We start from the raw sequence: 21,947 nt of genomic DNA, 5'->3' as shown, positions 1-21,947 counted from the left end.
TGGTCCAGTCAATGTCATGTCTATTGCAAAGAAGAAATATGCTATGGTTATAGTGGATGAGTTCACAAGATACACTTGGGTGTATTTCTTGCACAAGAAGAATAAAACTGCATCTACTCTAACTGATCATGTCAGACAACTGGATAAGTTGGTCAAAGATTCTGTTAAGATTATAAGAAGTGATAATGGCACTGAGTTCAAGAATTCAATCATGGAAGAGTTCTGCAAAGAGCATGGAATCACACAGGAATTTTCTGCACCTGGAACTCCACAGCAAAATGGAGTTGTAGAAAGAGAAAACATGACTCTCACTGAAGCTGCATGAACTATGCTTGATGAAGCAAAGCTACCAACCTACTTTTGGGCTGAAGCTGTGCAGACTGCTTGTTTTACTCAAAATGCTACACTCATCAACAAGCATGGAAAAACACCATATGAGATGGTGAAGAAAAAAAAGCCAAATCTGAAATACTTTCATGTATTTGGTTGCAAGTGTTTTTTTCTTAAGACTTATCCTGAACAGCTGTCAAAATTTGATCTAAAAGATGATGAAGAAATTTTTGTGGATATCCACTTTCCACAAAAACCTTCAGAGTCTACAATTTAAGAACAAGGGTTGTCATGGAATCTATCAATGTATCTTTTGATGATAAGAAGATTACTGGACTTGAAGATTTCGATGATCATGATCAGCTGAGATTTGAAAATGAAGATTTAAGTTATGATTCTGCAAACTCTGATGGTTTAAATCCTGATCCTGTAAGTTCTGACGGGTTAAATTCTGATGTCATTGAAACTGTGGTAACTACTCCAAGGGAAAATGCACCTGTCCATGGGGAGCAAACTGAAGATCCTACCACAACTCAAGACTCTCAAGAAGCATCAGATCCTATCACTGGCTCTTCAAGTTCTAATTCATCAAGTTCTGATGAGCCAAATTCTGATAATTCTGGAAACTCTGATTCTTCAAATCCTGAAGGATCCAACTCAAATTCTGAAGTCTCAGAGAGCATAACTACAGGGGGAGCATCAGAAAATGCCGATGGAGATAGCATGGATCATGGGGGAGGATACAGTTCTAGAAATCAACTTCCATCTGCAAGGAAGTGGACCAAATCACATACACCTGACTTAATAATTGGAGATCCTGAAGCAGGTGTCAGAACTAGAACTGCAACATCAAATGAATGTCTCTATCATTCTTTTCTATCTCAGACTGAACCAAAGAAAGTGGAAGAAGCTCTTCTAGATGCTGATTGGGTGCAAGCAATGCAGGAAGAGTTGAATGAATTTGAAAGAAATAAAGTCCGGACCCTAGTACCAAGACCAAAGAACAGATCTATTGTTGGCACAAAATGGGTGTTCAGAAATAAAACTGACAGTGATGGCATAATTACAAGGAACAAAGCAAGGCTGGTTGCTAAGGGTTACTCTCAACATGAGGGTATTGATTATGATGAAACATTTGCACCAGTTGCTAGATTGGAAGCCATAAGAATCTTTTTAGCTTATTCTTCTTACAAAAAGTTTAAAGTTTGTCAAATGGATGTGAAAAGTGCTTTTCTCAATGGAGAATTGGAAGAAGAGGTATATGTTAAACAACCTCCAGGATTTGAAGATTCAAAATTTATAAATCATGTGTACAGATTAGACAAAGCACTTTATGGCCTTAAGCAAGCTCCAAGAGCATGGTATGAGACTTTAGCTCAATTCCTTCTGGAAAGTGGATTTCATAGAGGCACAATTGATAAAACACTGTTCTACCTCAACCATGGAAAGGACTTACTTTTGGTACAGATATATGTTGATGATATCATTTTTGGTTCTACTAATGCCAAACTCTGTGAAAGGTTTACAAAGCTAATGCAGTCAAGATATCAAATGAGTATGATGGGAGAACTTAGTTATTTTCTGGGACTTCAAGTCAAGCAAAATGAAGAAGGTACTTTTATCTGTCAATCTAAGTACACCAGAAATTTACTGAAGATATTTAGAATGCAAGATTGTTCAACTGCATTCACTCCCATGGCCACTGCAACCAAGTTAGATAAAGATACTGGTTCATCAGTAGATATTACTAACTACAGAGGTATGATTGGCTCTTTACTCTATTTAACTGCAAGTAGGCCTGATATCATGTATGCTACCCGTCTTTGTACAAGATTTCAGGCTGATCCAAGGGAACTTCATCTAATATATGTGAAAAGAATTTTCCAGTACCTCAAGGGTACAGCTGATCTAGGATTGTGGTATCCTAGAGAATCAGATTTAAAGCTAATAGGTTACTCAGATGCAGATTTTGCAGGATGCAAAATAGACAGGAAAAGCACTAGTGGAAGCTGCCAATTTCTTGGAGGCAGATTAGTTTCTCGGTTTAGCAAGAAACAGAAATTAATTTCCACAGCAACTACAGAAGCAAAATATATTGCTGCAGGAAGCTATTGTGCACAAATTCTTTGGATGAAGAATCAGTTACTGGATTATGGGTTAGAATTTTCTAAAATACCTATTTACTGTGATAATCAAAGTGTTATTGCTATGACAGGTAATCTAGTTCAACACCCAATGACAAAGCACATCAGCATTAGGTACCATTTCATAAGGGAACATGTGATGGAAGGTACAGTGGAATTGTATTTTGTTCCAACAAATCAACAACTAGCAGATACCTTCACAAAACCATTATGTGAAGCTACTTTTACAAGACTGGTAAATGAACTTGGAATGGTTTCAGGTTCTTTCTCTAAATCTACTTAGTTTTTGTTCTCATGCATCAGACTTTATGATCAGTGTTTACAGATTATCTTATCTTCATGTAATCTGTGCTTAAATTGTAATACATTAAATGCTGGTTGTTATCTGATGTGGATCTATATACTCTGATAGTGTTTTGAATGTTCTGTGACTATTCAATCCAATGAGAATACATGTGCTAGATGTTGACCTAGTAGTCTTTAACATACTAGATATCCCATGTCTAAATTAGTTGTTTATGTGGAAACTCATTAATACAAGCAAATTCTGATGTTGAGCTTAGTCAAATTTACTTTGTGTATCTTATTACTAAGTCACAAACTAGATTCTTGCTTCTTATCTGTCAAATTCTGATGTCAGTAAATCTTAAGGATGAACTAAATGCTGATAAGCCTCACTTATCTAAAGAAAAGAAAAGAAAAGAAATTAAAGTCAGGTACTCCTTTGAGATCTAGAGTAAATATGTGGAAGGGAAGACCCAAGTGCATTGTTGGTATTAAGTTATATGCATTAGAAAAGCAAATAAATTTTTCTTGGTGACTTTTCACATTCTCTGATTACTGGAGAAATACTCTGATAATAGCATAAATTCTGATAGCAGTTGTGACTCATTTACACTGAGAAGCCACTGTGAAAAAGAATTCTAAAAGATGCATAAAATGAGCACATACAGTTGAGGTGGACTCATGCACAAATTTATCCTATAGTAGACCTCAAAATTAATGACAGCTTTTAAGCATCTTTCTTAGTTATGCCTTATTTCTAAGATGTACTGAAGTTTATCAGACTTTAATTTTTATCTGATATTTTGCTGAATGCACACACTTTCACTCCATATGAATGATGAAAATTACTGTGGTGATTAAGTTGTTTTTGACAAACAGTTAAGTGTCATTTGCATAAATTCTGAGGACAAGTTATGATGGAAGTTCTGATGATTAAACTCTGAAGAAACAAGTCAGTATTTGTATGAAGAATCACAGATACAAACATTCACTTTTTGAGTACAGAAGCCATGTTCTGATGACTGTTAAAATCTGATAATAGTCAAATTCTGATATTAAATTCTGATGGAAACTCTGATGCTTACGTGGCATTATTCTTTACTTGACTTATTTGTGGTATATACTGTAATGGTCATATTTAATCAGAATATAATTAGGTGAGATAAAAACAGTCATAATCATTTGGGTTAGTGGTAAACGTGCATTTCTTGAAATACTACATGTGCACGTTAATTATTGTTTATTTCTCATGCCCACTAACTCTGCTTTAAGTATTTACTGGATGACAGGTGTACAAGTGTATGTTTTACTTCTAAAAAGGACTGTTGAGTGGAGAGGTAGTTAAAAGATTTTCTAATCTTTTACCTACTTTTCTATTCTAAATCTCTTTTATTCTCTCTCTAATATTCTTTGAAGCTTGTTAACCTTTACTTCATCTACTTGAACTGTATTTCTTGATGAATGTTTTGATTAAAATTGTGGTTACTAAAAATTTGTGATGATTTGACAAACAAATGTGAATTTGAATCGACATATCATGACCTACACTTGAGAAAGTAGAAGAAATTGAGAAAGCTCAAGATAAGCAACATGCCCAAATCTCTGAGGTCCTGATTAATCAAGCTTCTCAAAAGGCTCAATTGAATGATATTCAATCTTCAGTGGAACTTCTTCTCTCACTCCTACTATCAGATGATGCCAAAAATGGGGAGAAGATAGTTAAGTCCAAATGCTCTAATGATCAAATACTGAAGAAAAAAGATGATGAAGCTGATGACCAGGGAAACCCTAGCAGGGGTAGAGGTCAAGTTCAAAGTAAAGGGCAGAACAACAAGGTTACTTCAAGGAAACTAATTACTGAAGCAAGCAAATCTTCTACTCAAAAGAAGACAAGTTCTGAAGTTGCTCAAACTCAAAATCTGATAGCAAGTACTCAAACTCAAAATCTGATATCAAGTTCTGATGAGCAAAGTCTGATGACAAAGCCTAGTGTTTTGATACAAGGTGGAAGTCAAGATTCTCAAAAGTTCATTCAAACTCTGAAGCTCAAGGGGAAGCAGACTACAGTCTACTACAAGGATCCCACGATTTAGACACTTGATGAGAAAATTGCTAGAGGATTGTTTTTGAAACATAATCCTGGAATGGATTTAGAAAATCTCAAGGAGGAAGAAGCTAGATTTAAAGTTGAAAAGACAAATCTAAAGCCAAAAGTTTTTTGTTGCAAAGAAACCTCCAAGGCCTAAGGAAAAAGGCATTGTGATCAAGGAGAAGTCATATACTGAGGCATCAAAGCCCAAGACTAGATCACAAACTGAGATTGATCCCAAAGACAAAGGGAAAGGAAAAATTGATGAACCAATCAAGCCACAGGAGATGAAAATTCCACAAATCCTGATAAAACCTGTGTGCATGGTTCAAGTTACTGATGATATTCTTGCTGAAGATGCATATGTTCAAACTCTAAAAAGAAAGAAGATTTCTGAAGAATCAAAGACAACCTCTGACAAAGCTCAAGTTGTTCAGAGTGAAGAATTTCAAGCTACAACAGAAACAACAAATTCTGATAAAGTCATCAAGACATCAACCTCTGACAATGCTCAAGTTGATTTAGACAAAATGGAAGTAGCTGATAAAAAGAAACTTCTGTGGAAAAAGTCAAACCATCAGATCCAAAGAAAAGCCAATTACTGTCTACTTTCATGACTTCTGGGTTAAATGCTAGAGAACCAAGAGACAGGGCTAGACTAGGTTCTGATGAAGCTAAGATCATGACAGGACATGAAGTTGCTACTAGAGATCCATTTCTTTTGACTGACAGACCTCTTGAAGATGTTACACAGAAACACCTTGATAAGGTTATCTCTGTTCAAGTGGTACTGGATGTTCATGACAAGCACAATGTCAAGGAAAATATGATTCTATTTCTTGAATATGGAAGGACATATCAGATGTCAGAATCAGATGTGCTAAATAAATCACTGAAATAACTTCAATTCTTTTATTACCTTTTAGAGGTAAAGTCTGATATTACCAGGAGATGGTCAAACTTCATATTGAAGACCATCAGAGATAAAGCAAGAAATTCTGGTTCAAGAGTTTCAGAATTTATTTCTAGTATTGTTGAAGATGATGGAAGTGAAACTCCAATGAGGAAGGATTCTGCTAAGCTTGAAGTGTTATTGAATGAGAAATATCTGTGCTACAATGAAGATTCGTCTCACCCAAGGGTAATAAGACTGAATGATGGTTTAGAAATAAACCATATCTCTGCTTTAAGGACTGCAATCTATCAGATTAGAAGTCAGAATGAAGAGATGAAGAAAATCAAGACTATAATGTCTCAAGTCCTGATGATTAAAGAAGAAAAGCTGATATCAAGCTTTGTCAAGAATCATTTTGGATTCAGATTGACTCGGTGAGATTGGTAAAAGCTACAAAGACTGTAAGTTGTAGTTAGATATCTAGTTAAACTCTTATTTGCATTTGTACTTAAATGTTTTTAACATCATCAAATCTATTAACTTGTATATTATGCATAATTTACAAGTTAGGGGAGATTGTTAGATATATTTGAGATATCATGTCTAATATAATTTGTGTTTAGTTTTCAGAACTTAACAACAGGACAAATCAGGACTTACTGAAATCAGGACTTACTGGAAGTCAGAATTTAATATCAGAACTTAAGGTCATATCAGAACTTAAGTGCGGGAGAACTTACAGTTAAGGAAGGAAGCTGATTTACAGTAGAAGATCGAGACTAAAACAAAAGAAGATATGCGTGGAAAGATTAGAAGACTGGAAGACTTGTAGAAGATATCTGATTGATATATTTTAGGAGACATAATTGTATTCCATATCAATTAGAAGTTATCTTATAATTGTGTAATATATAAACACAGACTTAGGGTTTACACTAAATGTGTTATCATTATCGAGAAGATTATACATTGTAACCTAGCAGCTCTTAGTGATATTTGTTCATCACTGAGAGAGAACAACAGTTCTTATTGTAATAGAGTTTATTCAATATACTTGATCTTTATTACATACTTGTGTTAAATCGATTTGATTGTATTAACACTGTATTCAACCCCTTCTACAATGTTGTGTGACCTAACAAACCCGATCCGGCACAAACGTCGCTAACTCAGTAAACTTAGCTTCGTACTCAGCGAAAGTAAGATCTCCCTGGGCCAGGTTCAAGAACTTGATCTCCATTTGATTTTTCATGTACCTCGAGAATGCTTTTCCAGAAAAAGCTCAGTAAACCTTTCCCAAGTTATAAACTCACCTCCTTCCAATGCTCACATGGATTCCCACCAATAGTTCACCTCACCTTTCAAAAAGTAACTTGCAAACTTGGTCTTCTGTTCAGCTCCCGCTCCGACTAAGTCAAAAGCCTTTTCCATCTCCTTGATCCATGTATTGGCTTCCACAGGATCAACACTTCCCTTGAACTCAGGTGGCTTCACAGCTTGAAATTGCTTAAAAGCCACTGCAGGTGGTGTTGCTGCTTGTTGCTGCTGTTGCTGTTGCTGCTGTTATTTCTGCTGCGTAAGATGTAACATCTGTTGTTGCATCAGTCCCAACATCTGGACAATCGCTGGGTCCATCCGACTCTCGGTACGATCCTCTCCTAAATTATTCCTTCTCTTTGGTGCCATTATTCTGATAAGAAAACATGCAACATATATAATAATCTCTCAAGCATTATGTCAAATATGTAGCAATTCTTTAGCATATCAAAATTTTCAAGCATTATCTCTTCTCAAAATATCATAAACTTGCTACCATATTAACACAAGCAACATGATTATCACATAATCCTGCTTATTATCTCGAGAATAATAATAAAAAGAAAATTAACGAAGAATTATCCAAACCTTTTAAACTCTTGCTCAAAATCTCAAATAAACCAACAAACGGTGGATAGGGTTACAACACAACCTTCCAACCGCTTTTATCACTTTTTATCATCCTCAAAACCAACAAAATAGCAAAGCAATAACACAAAGGCCTAAGGCTAAATGCAAAATAGGGACCTGAACAACTTAACTATAACCCAGCCCAATAACCTAATTTAACCCTATAAGAGCTAAACTACACGCGCCTATCTTATGTAATCTTCCTATGACTCGCCTATGAAAATCCTAAGTCTATTTCAGTGACCATAACATGTGGCTCTGATACCAACCTATGACGCCCTCCAAACCCGGGGTCTAGATTTGGGGGTCACTAGTCAATAAACCATAATGACATAATTACATCAGAATAATATAATAAATATGACCCCTTGCATGCAACTGGATTGATCACATGTTATAGTATGAAACAGACACTAATACAACCAATTGTTATTACAAACCATAAGTCTAATTAGTTTTACCGATTATTCAAATTTTACTACAAACCCCTAGACTATTCAAGCGTCCCAAAACAGTCTATCTGGAAAACACACCAAACTATCTACAAGCACTCGACTTCTGATCAAACCTAGATCTCAAGCCTGCTCTGGCTTAGCTGAAAGATTAGATTGATAAACAAGTATGAGTGAAAGAAATGCTCAGCAAGCAGTATAAAGTGTGCTTGAAATGATTAACCACATTTTAATAATAATTGAACAACATGATAAAATCAGTGATATTTGATCAATAATAAAAGCTTCACAAGCTATCAGTAATAAACGATAATTTTTAGATTAGAATCTAACTCCGACGGACGTACTATCACATGCTGACCAGCCCGTGTGATAGCACAAGGTCATGATTCATAGAAACATGTCCCAAAAACATGAGTACTCAAATAAAAAGGCAATATATCTGCTTGTGGCACAAATTGTGTCATAATATTTCATATAACACATGGAAATAGCCTTCCGCTGGACCGTCCGTCCCAGTCACTTATGCATTCATCCAATCCATAAAACATTTTGATCAAAGGAGCTGAATCAAATGACATCCTTAACAATATAACTCCCCATTTCTCATGGTCCAGAGCTATCTCAACAATCGATGGCGAAATAACTAGAACAATTAGTTATTCGCTAATCTCAATTCAATGTTCCACTGTATAGAGTAATTTATAGCGAAATATAAAATGTTTAATTATTCTGAACTTAGAATATTATGGAAATTGAAAGAATAAAGTTCAGAGTCAATATCACTTGAATGATAAGTGAAAATATAAATACTTGCATAATATGATTCGAAATAAATGTCACTTGAACGATAAGTGAAGTTAGGGGTACTTGCCTGGTATGCTTGATAACTTCTTACTATAACTCTGCTTATAGCTGTTGGCTACTGTCTCTGTCTAACACTTGACCGCACTCCTTGCTACTCGATTCTACAAACAAAAAGACTATCTTTACTGACAGAACCAAACTCAATCGACGTAACTATACGTCTTGACATCTACCCGATCGTTTATAACTAAGCATGGCATTTTAAAACTGTAAATAGATAGCATGCATATCACATAGCACGTAATCATGGTATTCGTATAACAAGTAATCACATATTCCATGTAACACATAAGTCAAATCGTTAAAAAGTATGTTTTAGTACGTTCAGAATTGAAATCGGATCATTAATAGTGTTTACCGCTTAAATGCTGACTCAAAATGACTCACAAATCATACTACATTATAATACAAAAGGAATTAGCTCTCAAAAGTATTTTTATTGAAAGTGTAATGTTTTTCTGAGTCTGTACGCGTTCATTTCGTATTAAACGGACGAATGATTTATTTATTATGAATAAAATAAGAAATAAATGGAAATAAATCAATTAATAATAATATTAATTACTTTTAAATACCAAAATATATTTTTTAAAAGTCGAAAAATAATTTTTAGGAATTATTTGAATTAATTATAAATAATTTACATTTATTTAACTATTTATAAATGAAATTAATTGATTAAATGATTTTAATCAATTAATCAAGTTCATAAATAATTAACTAAAATGAATTATTAATAATTAAATCAAATTAGATTTTTAAAAATAATAAAAGAAAATAATTTTAGGAATTTAAAATAATTAAGAAAATAAGTTTTAGAATTAAAAATAATAAGTAAATGATTTTTAAAATAGAATATATGATTTTTAGAAATAAGAAAACAATTTTTTTAAAATAAATTTTAAAAAGAAAAGGACAGAAACAGATTTAGAAATGGAAATTTGCGAATTGAAGAATGAACGGTGGCCATCTGAAGAAGATGACCAGAAGTTCAAGAAGGTGTCGCCAGAAACTGGAAAAATCCCAGAATCCGGTGACCTTTTCCAGAATCCGGCCATCCTTCCGGCCAACCATACCGAGGCTAAAATCCATCCGGTTGCTCCCGTTTTTGATCCCAAAACGTCCCAAATCAACTCTGCTACTCAGAATCCACCAGAATCACCCAAAACACCTCAGAATCTCATATTCCGATCATAACTTCGAAGAACACCGACAATGATACGGCGAAACTCGAACTCACCAAATCCTCAACCAAATTCAAGATTACATACCAAAATAAATCCAATATTAATTACAAACTATCCCCACCATTAACAATCATCAATAACATCCAGATTAATCAGAAATTCGAATAAAAAAAACTCAAAACTCAAGAACACGGTTTCAACAATTCTGGACTAAAATGATGCAAGCAATTACATAAATCGATCCTAAATATCATTCTAAAGCTATTGGTAACATCAAAATCATCCAACAATCATCACAAATCAAAAACGATTTCAAAACAAAAGCATAAAAATCGATTTTTCGAATTACTATACCTCAGATATTGAAATTAGTATGGTTAGAAAGGGCTTGAAACGAGGATCAAATTGATATGCAGAGCGTTTAATATAGTTTTCTAGATTGATCAAAAATCGTGATTGAAGTTGAAGAAGAGGATTTTACCCCCAAAGTTGTTCTTAAGAAATTCTGAATTATCTGAAATTTTAATAATTAAAACAAATAAAAAATCAGTTTCCACTATTTATATTATCTGAAAAATCAATAATCTAAAATCATTTAAGGGTGCTTTTATCCCCTAATTATCATAATTAGGGCCATAAATAATAATTAAGGGGAATCATGTTAAAAACAATAAAATACAAAGTTAATGTCAAAATTCTCCAATATTTACGAATAATTCAAAAATGCAGAAATACTGGGTATTTGAAATACGAAAATTTTTATAAAAATAAAAACACATATTTTGTGGGGTTTAACGTCTCGGTGGGGTCCCGGTCCGTTTATTTTTTAAAAACAAAACGATACTTAAATTAACAGAAATTTCCAAAAACACGTAAAATACAATCAAATGCACATACATCGAGATAAAATAGGTACCTTGATAAAGACGTAATTAAATACGTGTCCAAATTGCAGATCGATTCATATATTTGCAGTTTTAACACATATTAATCAATCAAAAAATTTTATGACCCGCACAGAAACATAAATAGCATTTTAAAACACGTAATATTATGGCAGTAAACATTTTAACTTATATAAACACATAATATTTATTTATTTAACATAAAATATTCACGAAATTTTCCCGGATATTACATAGAGCCTGTAAATCTGATACATAGATTTGTCTGGACCGGCTTCAAATTCCCGACAGGATCTTTAACTGCAAACTGGTCAAAAATGTAGACACCGCCTTCCACAATCTTTGTGGTGAATCCATTCCAAATGTTGTGATACGCAAAGGCATGAACATGGTTATCCTGTAATTTTAAAATATATAAATTACATAAATACAATTAAGTGCAAACCAGGATTGACAAAAATACATCTTACCATACACTATCATCCAGAAGAATGAGATTGTAGCCTTTCAGTGAGTTTGTCTCCAAAGTCATATTAGCCCACATCCTGGTAACCCTGACCTTAATTTTCCAGTTAGTGCTAGCCTTATCGAGATTGGATAGACGGTCAAATGACTCCATTAAAACAACACTATAAGAGGAGCAATATAAAAAGATTATTCAAGCAATGTAGATTAGCACGGTAAGTAGGAAAATCATTCAGTCCATATTTTGAGAATAGTATAAATAGGTCAAGGAAATGAAACACTTAGAAAATGGTTGCACTCTTGAGAGAAAAAGATAAATGACGTTTTAGCAGATGAATCTCATTATGTAAAAACTTTGTAACTATATTTCACCAGCGAGGCATTAGGGATATGCCTTTAATTTAGCTGGAAGTCAACAGTGCAAATCTATTAGTTTAAATGAGAATAAGAGTAATATCCTGGTTTAATTTTCTGATAATTGATTACATAGTGTTTGATGTGATGATGACAACTAGCCCACCTTATCATTTTGGTTACTTCCAAAAATAGAGGAATACTGTCTACCAAGCATATCATTCAGATTTGTACTATTATTTTAACCATTAACGATATATTCTTAATCGATATGTTAAACTTTTTAAAAACATATGGTTAAATTGGAGAGAATGTTTTAATTTAACATATTGATACAGGTCGAACACTTAAATAATTGTAATATTTGAGTTGTTACACGTATGACATTGATATATGACATAAAAAATCAGGAATGAAACAGGAGAAAGAGAAGTATACAACACAGTTGTATTAATATGTCAGGTCAATTGTCTACGCTTGGAAGATTGTAAAACACTTCCTCAAAAACTACATTATTTGTAATATTTGTGCTCCTACCATCATCACTATCTATGAGAATAAGGAGGCCTTCAAGACGTGTAACTCTAGAAATCACAACATAAATATGTCCACGTGAGAAAGCTGCTCTAGGAAGGTAAAGCCCAACCGTATCAAGTGATTGTCCCTGACTTTTGTTAATTGTCATGGCATAACATATCTGAATTGGAAACTGAACACGTTTAAATTCAAAGGGCCAGTTTGTGTCACTTGAAATCATCTCGATTCTTGGAATAAGATGTTTGGTTCCAACATGAGATCCACACAGTATCTCACATTCAATACTGTTCTTTCTACATGATTTGACAATCATTCTTGTACCATTGCATAATCCCATTATCTGGTTTAAGTTTCTCATAAGCATGACGACCACTCCTACCTTCAATTTTAACTCATGCTTAAGAATGCAAGGCATATTTATAGAGTTTAGATACTCAACTGGAAATACAGACCTGAAATTGTTATCATCATCACCAGCATCGTCGATTGAATCCTGACTGAGATACGTAAACAAAGTACCTGGATTTTTTTTCAAGGAGCTGTGTATTAATTTCATCCACCACGATATTAGTAGGTGTTAGTATAGCCCTTGATCTGAGGTATTCATGCGAAGAGATATTCTGTAGAAAATCTGGGTATGTCACCTCAAAAAGCTTCTGGATGGGATCTCCAAATGTATAAACGATATATTGATCAGGAATCTTGATTAACATTGCACCACTGTCTGAATCTGGAGAAATATTGGTTTCCTTACCATCACCGACCGCAAGTTACCACTTGCTAAATTCACCGATGATTTTATTCTCCGATTCTCTATTTCCTGCATTAAGCCGCATGTTTTGCTTTAATAAAAATACTTCACAAGAATCCCAAAGCTTGGATTTATTGAGGGTAGCGCAAACTACTTCAGCTCTTGACGCTTTTGGAATAACTGGAAGTATTTGCCGAAAATCTCCACCAAAAACAATGGTTATACCAGCAAATGGCTTTTTAGCTCTTCTTTTATCAACAGCAGAAATAATATCTCTCAAGGATCGATCAACACATTCAAATGCATGACGATGTTGCATAGGTGCCTCGTCCCAAATTATTAAATCAGTTTGTTGAATAAGCTCAGAGATATCGGTCCCGTGTCTTAACCCGGAAGAAGAATGTTCATTAAGTTTGAGAGGAATGTGAAAGCGGGAGTGTGCGGTTCTTCCACCGGGAAGCAAAACGGTAACTATACCACATGAGGCCACATGAAGCACAATCTTATGCTCCGACCGTAATCGACAACATAGTTTCTGCCACAAGAAAGTCTTTCCACAACCTCCACTCCCGTAAACGAAGAAAACACCACCTTTTTTCTGGTTGATATTGTCAAGAATTGAATCATAGACTCTCTTCTGTTCATAATTCAGAAGACTATGATTTTTTTCATGGATTTTCTTCATATCTTCTATGTCATAGGATGTTTCCTTAAGAATTAGCCTATTGTCAGAGTTGGAAAAATATGCTTCTCCTGGAAATGGTATATGATAATCACGAATTATTACATAATTTTATACCTATTTTTTACTTGCTTTCGTATTTTTAATAAATTAATTTGTTGCATTCTCATCATTTTGTAGATATTTGGAAAAATGAGAAATGTGAAGAAAATAGAAGAAAATGGCAAAAATGGAAGAATTATAATGTCACCAAACAACTTGGAGAAAAAGCCAAAAGAGATAGTTGGTGGAAATCAATGGTCAAGATCAACACAAGCCACCTCTCACTTGGATGGCCAAGATTCACCCAACTCTACCCTAAACCCTACTTTTTAGCTATAAATACCCCCCCTTCCCCTTGTATTGGAGAACCTAGATATATATTAGTTTACCCAAAATTTAGTAGTAGCCTCTCTTTTCAATTTCTAGATCTAGTTTTCATTTCTTTTGTAATTGCTCTCTTGTAAACACTCTCTTCAATTAATATCATCTAAGCCTTTTTATTACATCTTTACCTCTACTTTTATGTCCTTTTATTTTTATATTGGGTTATGATATCTTCTAAAATCTCACAAGTTACAAATTTGGAGATTTGGAAGGAACCCTATAGATTTAGTTTAATTGTTGATTTAATATTCTAGATTTAATTTTGGCTTGTGCTAAATTGTTAGTTTAATTTCTAGATCTACTTTTAGTACTTGTTCTTGTTAAATTTTCCGGTAAAAGTTCATTTTCCGGTGAGACTTAAATTTCCGGAGAAGTTTCGACACAAAGCTTGATTTGTGTTTGGGGTTTTTTCCGATTTACTTGTTTGATTTAATTTACTGGAAGCTCATTTTTTTTGTTTTTGTTTTCTTTCCCTTCGAAAGTCAATTGACAGTGACTTTATTTCATTCTAGTTTATTTTATTTTATATTCTTGTTTATTACATGGCCGCATTTCCTGAACACACTATGTACTGCTGTCTTGATTTTTAGAATAATACATTATCTTGTTTGGCTTGGTTGGTGTTCTGCAGCATGATGATAAAATAGTACAGTGGTTATTTTAATTCACTAATCATTACTTTAATTAATTTGGATAATCACCATTAGTTCAAAACTAGCCCATATTCATGTTTAAGTTTTATGTGTCTGATCCATTTTCATTACTCTCTTTGCGTAGCCTACTTGTTTGAGTCATTAATTATTGTTAAATAAACTTGTCATTAATGTTAGCATAGTGTTTAATACCATTAATTAATGTCTATGTAAATTGTTTACGGGGTGACTTTTCTAGATTTAACATCCTTGTTCTCTTTAGTTTCGGGCCCATTTGTGTTTTCTGGCCCAACTCTTTACTAACAGCTTTAGCATCAATTACTAGTATAGATATCTAGGTCCATGTCATTTCCTTCCTTAGCCCAACTTGCTTTTTATGCTAGTCTAATCTAAATTATATAAAGCCCATCTTTTATAATTTCTTCTTCTGACCCATTTCTGTTTCACTTGTTTATTTTTCCTATCTTAGCCAAATAGTTTCTGTGTAGTTTATTTGTCATCCCGCTGTCTTATTTAATTAATTAACATTAGATTTAATTAATTTTCATGTCGAGCTGTAGATTAAGTTGATAAAAGATTAGCATCATTTTCACATGTTAGCGTTATTTTCACATTTTGAATTTGATTTCTTAATAAATCTTTTTGTCCTTTTCCTTCTTAATTGTTAATTGGAATAAAAATCCTTCTCAAAATTTAATTGGTCTAGTTCGCCTAAATTAAAATTTAAGATTGCGAAAAATTACATAGTCTCTGCGGAACGAATCTCAAAATATTAAAATGAAAATTGTGCGCTTGCAATTTAAAATGTATATTTTTGGCACATCAAGTTTTTGGCGCCGCTGCCGGGGATTATAATTATTTTTCGCGCCTTAATTTTTAATTTTTCGAATTAGTTTTACCTGCTCTCTTTGTTTAATTTTTTTAGAAAATTGAAGATTTGGAAAGCTCGTTGGGACTCCGAAAATTGCCGAGGCTCGAAGAAATTTTTGGAAGCTTGCTTGGGTAACCCGTATCTCTCTCTTTTCATATTTTTCACTAGTAAGAAAAAAAAATCACAAAAAATTGAAAATACAAAAAAAATTAGTTAGTTAAATACATAGTTGTTGCATCATGCATTTGTTCACCTAGGAGCACATCATCTTAGATTTTATTTTCTTATTTTTAATTTTTCGTACCTTATAAATTGTGGTGATTGCTGGAGGACCCAAGGTACGTTAAATTTCTTCTTTTCTTTAGTTAAGACACGTAGTTTAGAGCATCCATAATTGTTTATCGCTTTTATATCTCGTTGTGTGTTGCATCATTTAAATAAACTTTAAGGGCAAAACCACATCACAAGATAAGGGGAGGGATTTCATCACTCTTTCCTTGGCCCACAACCATTAAATCCATCATTTTGCATACCATAGCCTTTTTAATAAAATTAAGTAGACATTAGCCCCTAGGACTTCGCGCTCAACTAGGAAGAAAACCTGAAACGATCAAATCTCTAAGTATTCATTCTTTGGTGTCTAGGCTAGCGAAAGCTTACCTGGCCATTTAGATTTGGTGACTAGGCTGGTGTTTAGCCTCTTGGCAATGCTTGCACCTACCTGGCCAAATCAGAAAGAATACTTTTAGTTTTGTGAATTTTAGTAATATCTTTTTGTTAGGAGCAAGTCTAGAGTTTTTTTTTTGGGAACCATAGATTTAGAATTTTTCTTGCTATTTTTCACCCTTTCTTTTGCGTGTTTTAAATTTCTGCACTTATTTGCTACTTGATTCCTATCCTGTTTATGCGTACTACGTGGATTAGAGATAATTCATCTAGGTTAGTGAGACCAATTGAGCGTACTTCCTCATTGGAATCCGAACCCGTAGAAATTCTTGAACCCGTAGTAAACATGGCAGTTTCTCTTAAGGATCGTTGTTACCCCGCCCGTTCGGCCCAACCTTCTTGTATTACTCTCCCACCGGTTAATGGTAATAATTTTGAAATTAAAGGTCATCACATTAGTATGTTACCTAAATTTACCGGGAGTGAAGGTGAGGATCCGTATCTTTTTATTCATGAATTCGAGGAGGTTTGTGCCTTACAAAAACTCCAACAATTAACCGAGGATTCCATTAGGCTTAGACTAATCAATTTCGCTCTTAAAGAAAATGCTAAAAAATGGTTATATAGCCTACCGGTTAATTCTATTTCAACTTGGGAGGGATTCGTAGTCATTTTTCTGAAAAAATATTTTCCAAATCATAAGACTACGAGACTTACAAATGAGATTAATCAATTTCATCAAAAGGAAAACGAGTCTTTTTGGAAATATTTTGATAGATTTAAAAATCTTTTGTCCCAATGTCCCCACCACGGAATAGAAAAGTGGAGACTTTGTAAGATTGTTTACGAGGCCTTAGATAGTTCTACAACCGCGTTGTTAGAGTCTATGTGCCAAGGAAAATTCATGGAAAAAGACGAGGATCAGGGTTGGGAATTTTTCGAGGAACTAGCAGAAAAGACCATGTTGTGGGAGTCTACTAGGGAGCCGAATAGGGAGCCTAGTAAGCACAATGAAACACTCGGTTCATTAGCTAACAAAGGCTTGCATTTAGTTGGTAATTCTATAGCAACCGAAGCAAAGTTAGCTACTCTCACTAGAAGATTAGAAGCTTTAGAAACCAGTAATGCCCCTTCCCAGGCATCTATGTGTGCGAACTATAACTCTCATAGTCATGGACCTCAAACCTTTCAAGAGTTTGAGCAAGTGAATGCTATGTTTCAACCTAGACCTAGGAATGACCCTTTTGCACCCACATACAATCCCGGGTGGAAGAACCACCCAAATTTTTCATGGACCCAAGGCCAAAACTACCAATCTCCTCAACCCACTTTTCAAAAGCCTAATCCAAACTCTTATCCCACTTCTAGTCAAAATCCTTATCCAAATCCAATTCAAGCACCCTTGAATCCTCCCGGGTTTAATGATTCGGATAAGAGACTTAATTCCTTAGAAAAGAGCATTGAGGCTTTGCTAAAATCTCAAACTAATTTGACTCAATCTCAACAAGCCTTCATGCAAACCATGACCCAAGATAGGCAATTATTGAATTCCAATGCCCAAGCCATATCTAAATTAGAGGTTCAAATGGGTCAATTAGCTAACACGATTTGTGAGCGCGAGAAGAATAAGTTTCCAAGTCAACCCGAGGTGAATCCTAAATTTCTGCTTAATCAAAGACCTCATGATGTGAACGCCGTCATCTCTCTACGGTCGGGAAATCAAGTGAGAAATCGAGTTGGTGTTGATGATAATGAAGAAGAGAATTCGAGTTCGAAACCTAATCCTTCACCTTTGAGTACGAGTCTAGATCACTCGAAGCAACCCGAGAATTTCGGGTCTGGCGAAACACCTCATTCGATTGCACCACCTTCAAAACCTAGCCCCAATTTGTCTACTGAAAGAGTCTTTACGCCAAAAGCTCCGTATCCTCAATGATTTATTTCGAACAAACAATCGGCTCAAGTAGACAAGATCTTAGAAGTTTTCAAGCAAGTTAAGGTCAACATTCCTCTTTTAGATGCCATTCAACAAATTCCTTTGTATGCTAAGTTTCTAAAAGAGTTATGCACTCATAAACGAACCACTCATGTTCCTAAAAAAGCCTTTTTGACATCTCAAGTTAGTTCGATTCTCTCGAATGAAATTCCCGTGAAATATAAGGACCCCGACTGTCCTACTATTTCTTGTGTCATAGGCAACACTTTTGTTGACAAAGCTTTACTTGACTTAGGTGCTAGTGTGAATCTTCTTCCGTATTCTGTCTACCAAGAATTAGGTCTAGGTGAACTTCAAAAGACCAATGTCACACTTCAATTAGCTGACAATTCTATCAAAATTCCTAAGGGAATAATTGAAGACGTGTTGATTAAGGTTGGTGATTTTGTTTTTCCCGTTGATTTTGTGGTCCTAGAAACTGAACCGGTCAAAAATCCTAAAAATCAAATTCCGATCATTCTAGGAAGACCTTTTCTAGCCACATCCAATGCCTTGATTAATTATAGGAATGGTTTAATGAAACTAACATTTGGGAATATGACCATTGATCTCAATATTTTTCATGTCGGAAACCAACCCAATGACTATTTTGACCAACACATGGAAATTAATTTAATTGATAAAATACTTGATCATGAAACCATGAGTATCGATGATGCTCTTGACTTTTGCTTAAATCATTTTGGTCAAAATTGGGTTGATTTCGATTACACTAATGAGGTCAATGAGATGTTAGAGTCCACCATTCCTACAACTAACCAAGAGCCTGAACCACTCCCTTTGTCCCTTTATCAAGCTAGTGAACCAGTTGAGCCAAGTCCGCCAGAATTAGAACTCAAACCTCTTCCTAACACTCTTAAGTACAAGTTTCTTGGTCCTAATAAATCTTTTCCCGTTATAATTTCTTCTAATTTGACCCCATCTCAAGAAGAGGAACTTTTAAGTGTGCTTACAGAGAATAAGGAAGCCATAGGATGGAGTATTTCTGATATTAAAGGAATTAGTCCGGCAATTGTCCAACATAGGATTCACTTGGTTGATGATGCTAAACCAGTTAGGGAGCCACAAAGGAGGTTGAACCCAACTTTGATGGAAGTTGTTAGGAAAGAAATTCTTAAGTGCCTAGATAATGGGATCATCTTTCCCATTTCTGATAGCTCGTGGGTGAGTCCGATTCAAGTAGTACCTAAGAAATCAGGTATTACTGTAGTGACCAACGAGAATGACGAGCAAGTTCCCACTCGTGTTCAATCTGGTTGGAGAGTGTGTATAGATTATAGGAAGCTCAATTCTGCAACTAGAAAAGATCACTTTCCTTTACCATTCATCGATCAAATGTCAGAAAGGTTAGCTGGTCATTCCTATTATTGTTTCCTAGATGGTTTTTCCGGCTATTTTCAAATCCCCATTGCTCCCGAAGATCAAGAAAAGACCACGTTCACATGTCCTTTCGGAACGTTCGTTTATCGTCGTCTAGCTTTTGGTTTGACCACGGCCCCTGCTACATTTCAACGATGTATGATGAGCATTTTTTCCGATATGGTAGGTGAATTCCTAGAAATTTTCATCGATGACTTTTCCATCTTTGGTTCTTCTTTTCATCAGTGTCTAAACCATCTTGACTTAGTTTTAAAAAGGTGTAAAAAAACGAACCTCGTTCTTAATTGGGAAAAATGTCATTTCATGGTTAAAGAAGGAATTGTCCTTGGTCATAAAATCTCGGAAAAGGGAATTGAAGTTGATAAAGCTAAAATTGATCTCATTTCTAGTCTCCCTCCACCAAAATCAGTCAAAGCAATTCGCTCTTTTTTAGGACATGCGGGGTTTTATAGGCGTTTCATTAAGGATTTTAGTAAAAAGGCAAGACCCTTGACCAATCTTCTTTCAAAAGATGTCAAATTTGAGTTTAATAGTGATTGTTTACAATCTTTTGAACACCTTAAGAAAGAACTGACTTCATCCCCGATAATTAAATCTCCCGATTGGAATGAGCCTTTTGAGTTGATGTGTGATGCCTCCGACTATGCAGTTGGGGCAGTTTTAGGGCAACGAATCAATAAGATACCTCATGTCATATACTACGCTAGCAAGACCTTAAATGATGCCCAACTTAATTACTCAACCACCGAAAAAGAGCTTCTAGCCGTAGTATTTGCCCTCGAGAAGTTCCGGTCTTATCTTATTGGTTCGAAAATCATTATTTACACTGATCATGCCGCCCTTCGATATCTTTTCTTGAAAAAGGACTCAAAAGCTCGTTTGATTAGGTGGATCTTGTTGCTCCAAGAATTTGACCTAGAAATTAGGGATAAGAAGGGGTCTGAAAATGTCGTTGCCGATCATCTTTCTCGATTGGTAGTAGAGTCAACCGTTGACTTGCCTTTGAATGAATCTTTTCCGGATGAACACCTTCTTTCTATCTCTACCCTCCCTTGGTTTGCCGACATTGTTAATTACCTTGTCACCGGCAACATTCCGACTCATTGGTCCAAGCAAGATAAATCCAAATTCTTTTCACAAGTCAAATACTTCTTTTGGGATGACCCTTATCTCTTCAAGTATTGCCCGGATCAAATCATTAGAAGGTGTGTCCCAAATCACGAGTTTAGAAGTGTCCTTTCTTTTTGTCATGATCAAGCTTGTGGAGGACATTTTAGTGCCAAAAAGACGGCGGCTAAGATACTCCAAAGTGGTTTTTATTGGCCTAGTTTGTTTAAAGATTCTGCGGAATTCTGTGCCGCTTGTAGTAGGTGTCAACATTTAGGAAAGATCACAAGACGTAATATGATGCCAATGAATCCGATCTTAATTATCGAAATTTTCGATGTTTGGGGGATAGATTTTATGGGCCCATTTCCTTGTTCATTTGGCAACCTCTACATTCTCTTAGCGGTCGATTATGTATCTAAGTGGGTCGAAGCCATTCCAACTAAGTCTAATGACAATAAGGTCGTTCTTAAATTCTTAAAAGAGAATATCTTTTCTCGGTTTGGTACGCCTAGAGCTATCATTAGTGATCAAGGCAAACATTTCAAGAACCATCAATTTGAATCTCTCTTAAAGAAGTACTCGATCACTCATAAATTGGCCACCCCTTATCATCCTCAAACTAGTGGTCAAGTTGAAGTCTCAAATAGGCAAATCAAACAGATTTTAGAAAAGACTGTCAACTCGAATAGGAAGGATTGGTCAACTAAGTTGATAGATGCTTTATGGGCCTATAGGACCGCGTATAAGACTATCTTGGGTATGTCCCCTTATCGGCTTGTGTTTGGTAAAGCTTGTCATTTGCCGGTTGAACTTGAACATCGAGCCTTGTGGGCCATTAGGGAGTTGAATTTTGATTTACCCACTGCCGGTAGTCATAGGAAGTTGCAATTGTCTGAGTTAGAGGAAATGAGGAATGATGCTTATGAAAATGCTAAAATCTATAAAGAAAGAACCA

The 21,947-nt window shown here is 35.0% G+C and overlaps 1 non-coding gene across 1 annotated transcript; it reads right to left on the bottom strand.

Annotated features, from left to right (window-relative positions):
- Nucleotides 1-17,215: 17,215 nt before the first annotated feature.
- Nucleotides 17,216-17,322, bottom strand: LOC141669816 (small nucleolar RNA R71). Its single transcript, XR_012554074.1, has one exon. It is a non-coding gene; the product is annotated as a small nucleolar RNA R71 (small nucleolar RNA).
- Nucleotides 17,323-21,947: the final 4,625 nt, after the last annotated feature.

This window comes from Apium graveolens, chromosome 6, assembly GCF_009905375.1.
Source record: "Apium graveolens cultivar Ventura chromosome 6, ASM990537v1, whole genome shotgun sequence".
Taxonomy (NCBI): Eukaryota; Viridiplantae; Streptophyta; class Magnoliopsida; order Apiales; family Apiaceae; genus Apium; species Apium graveolens.
This window is presented reverse-complemented; position numbering and strand designations above follow the sequence as displayed.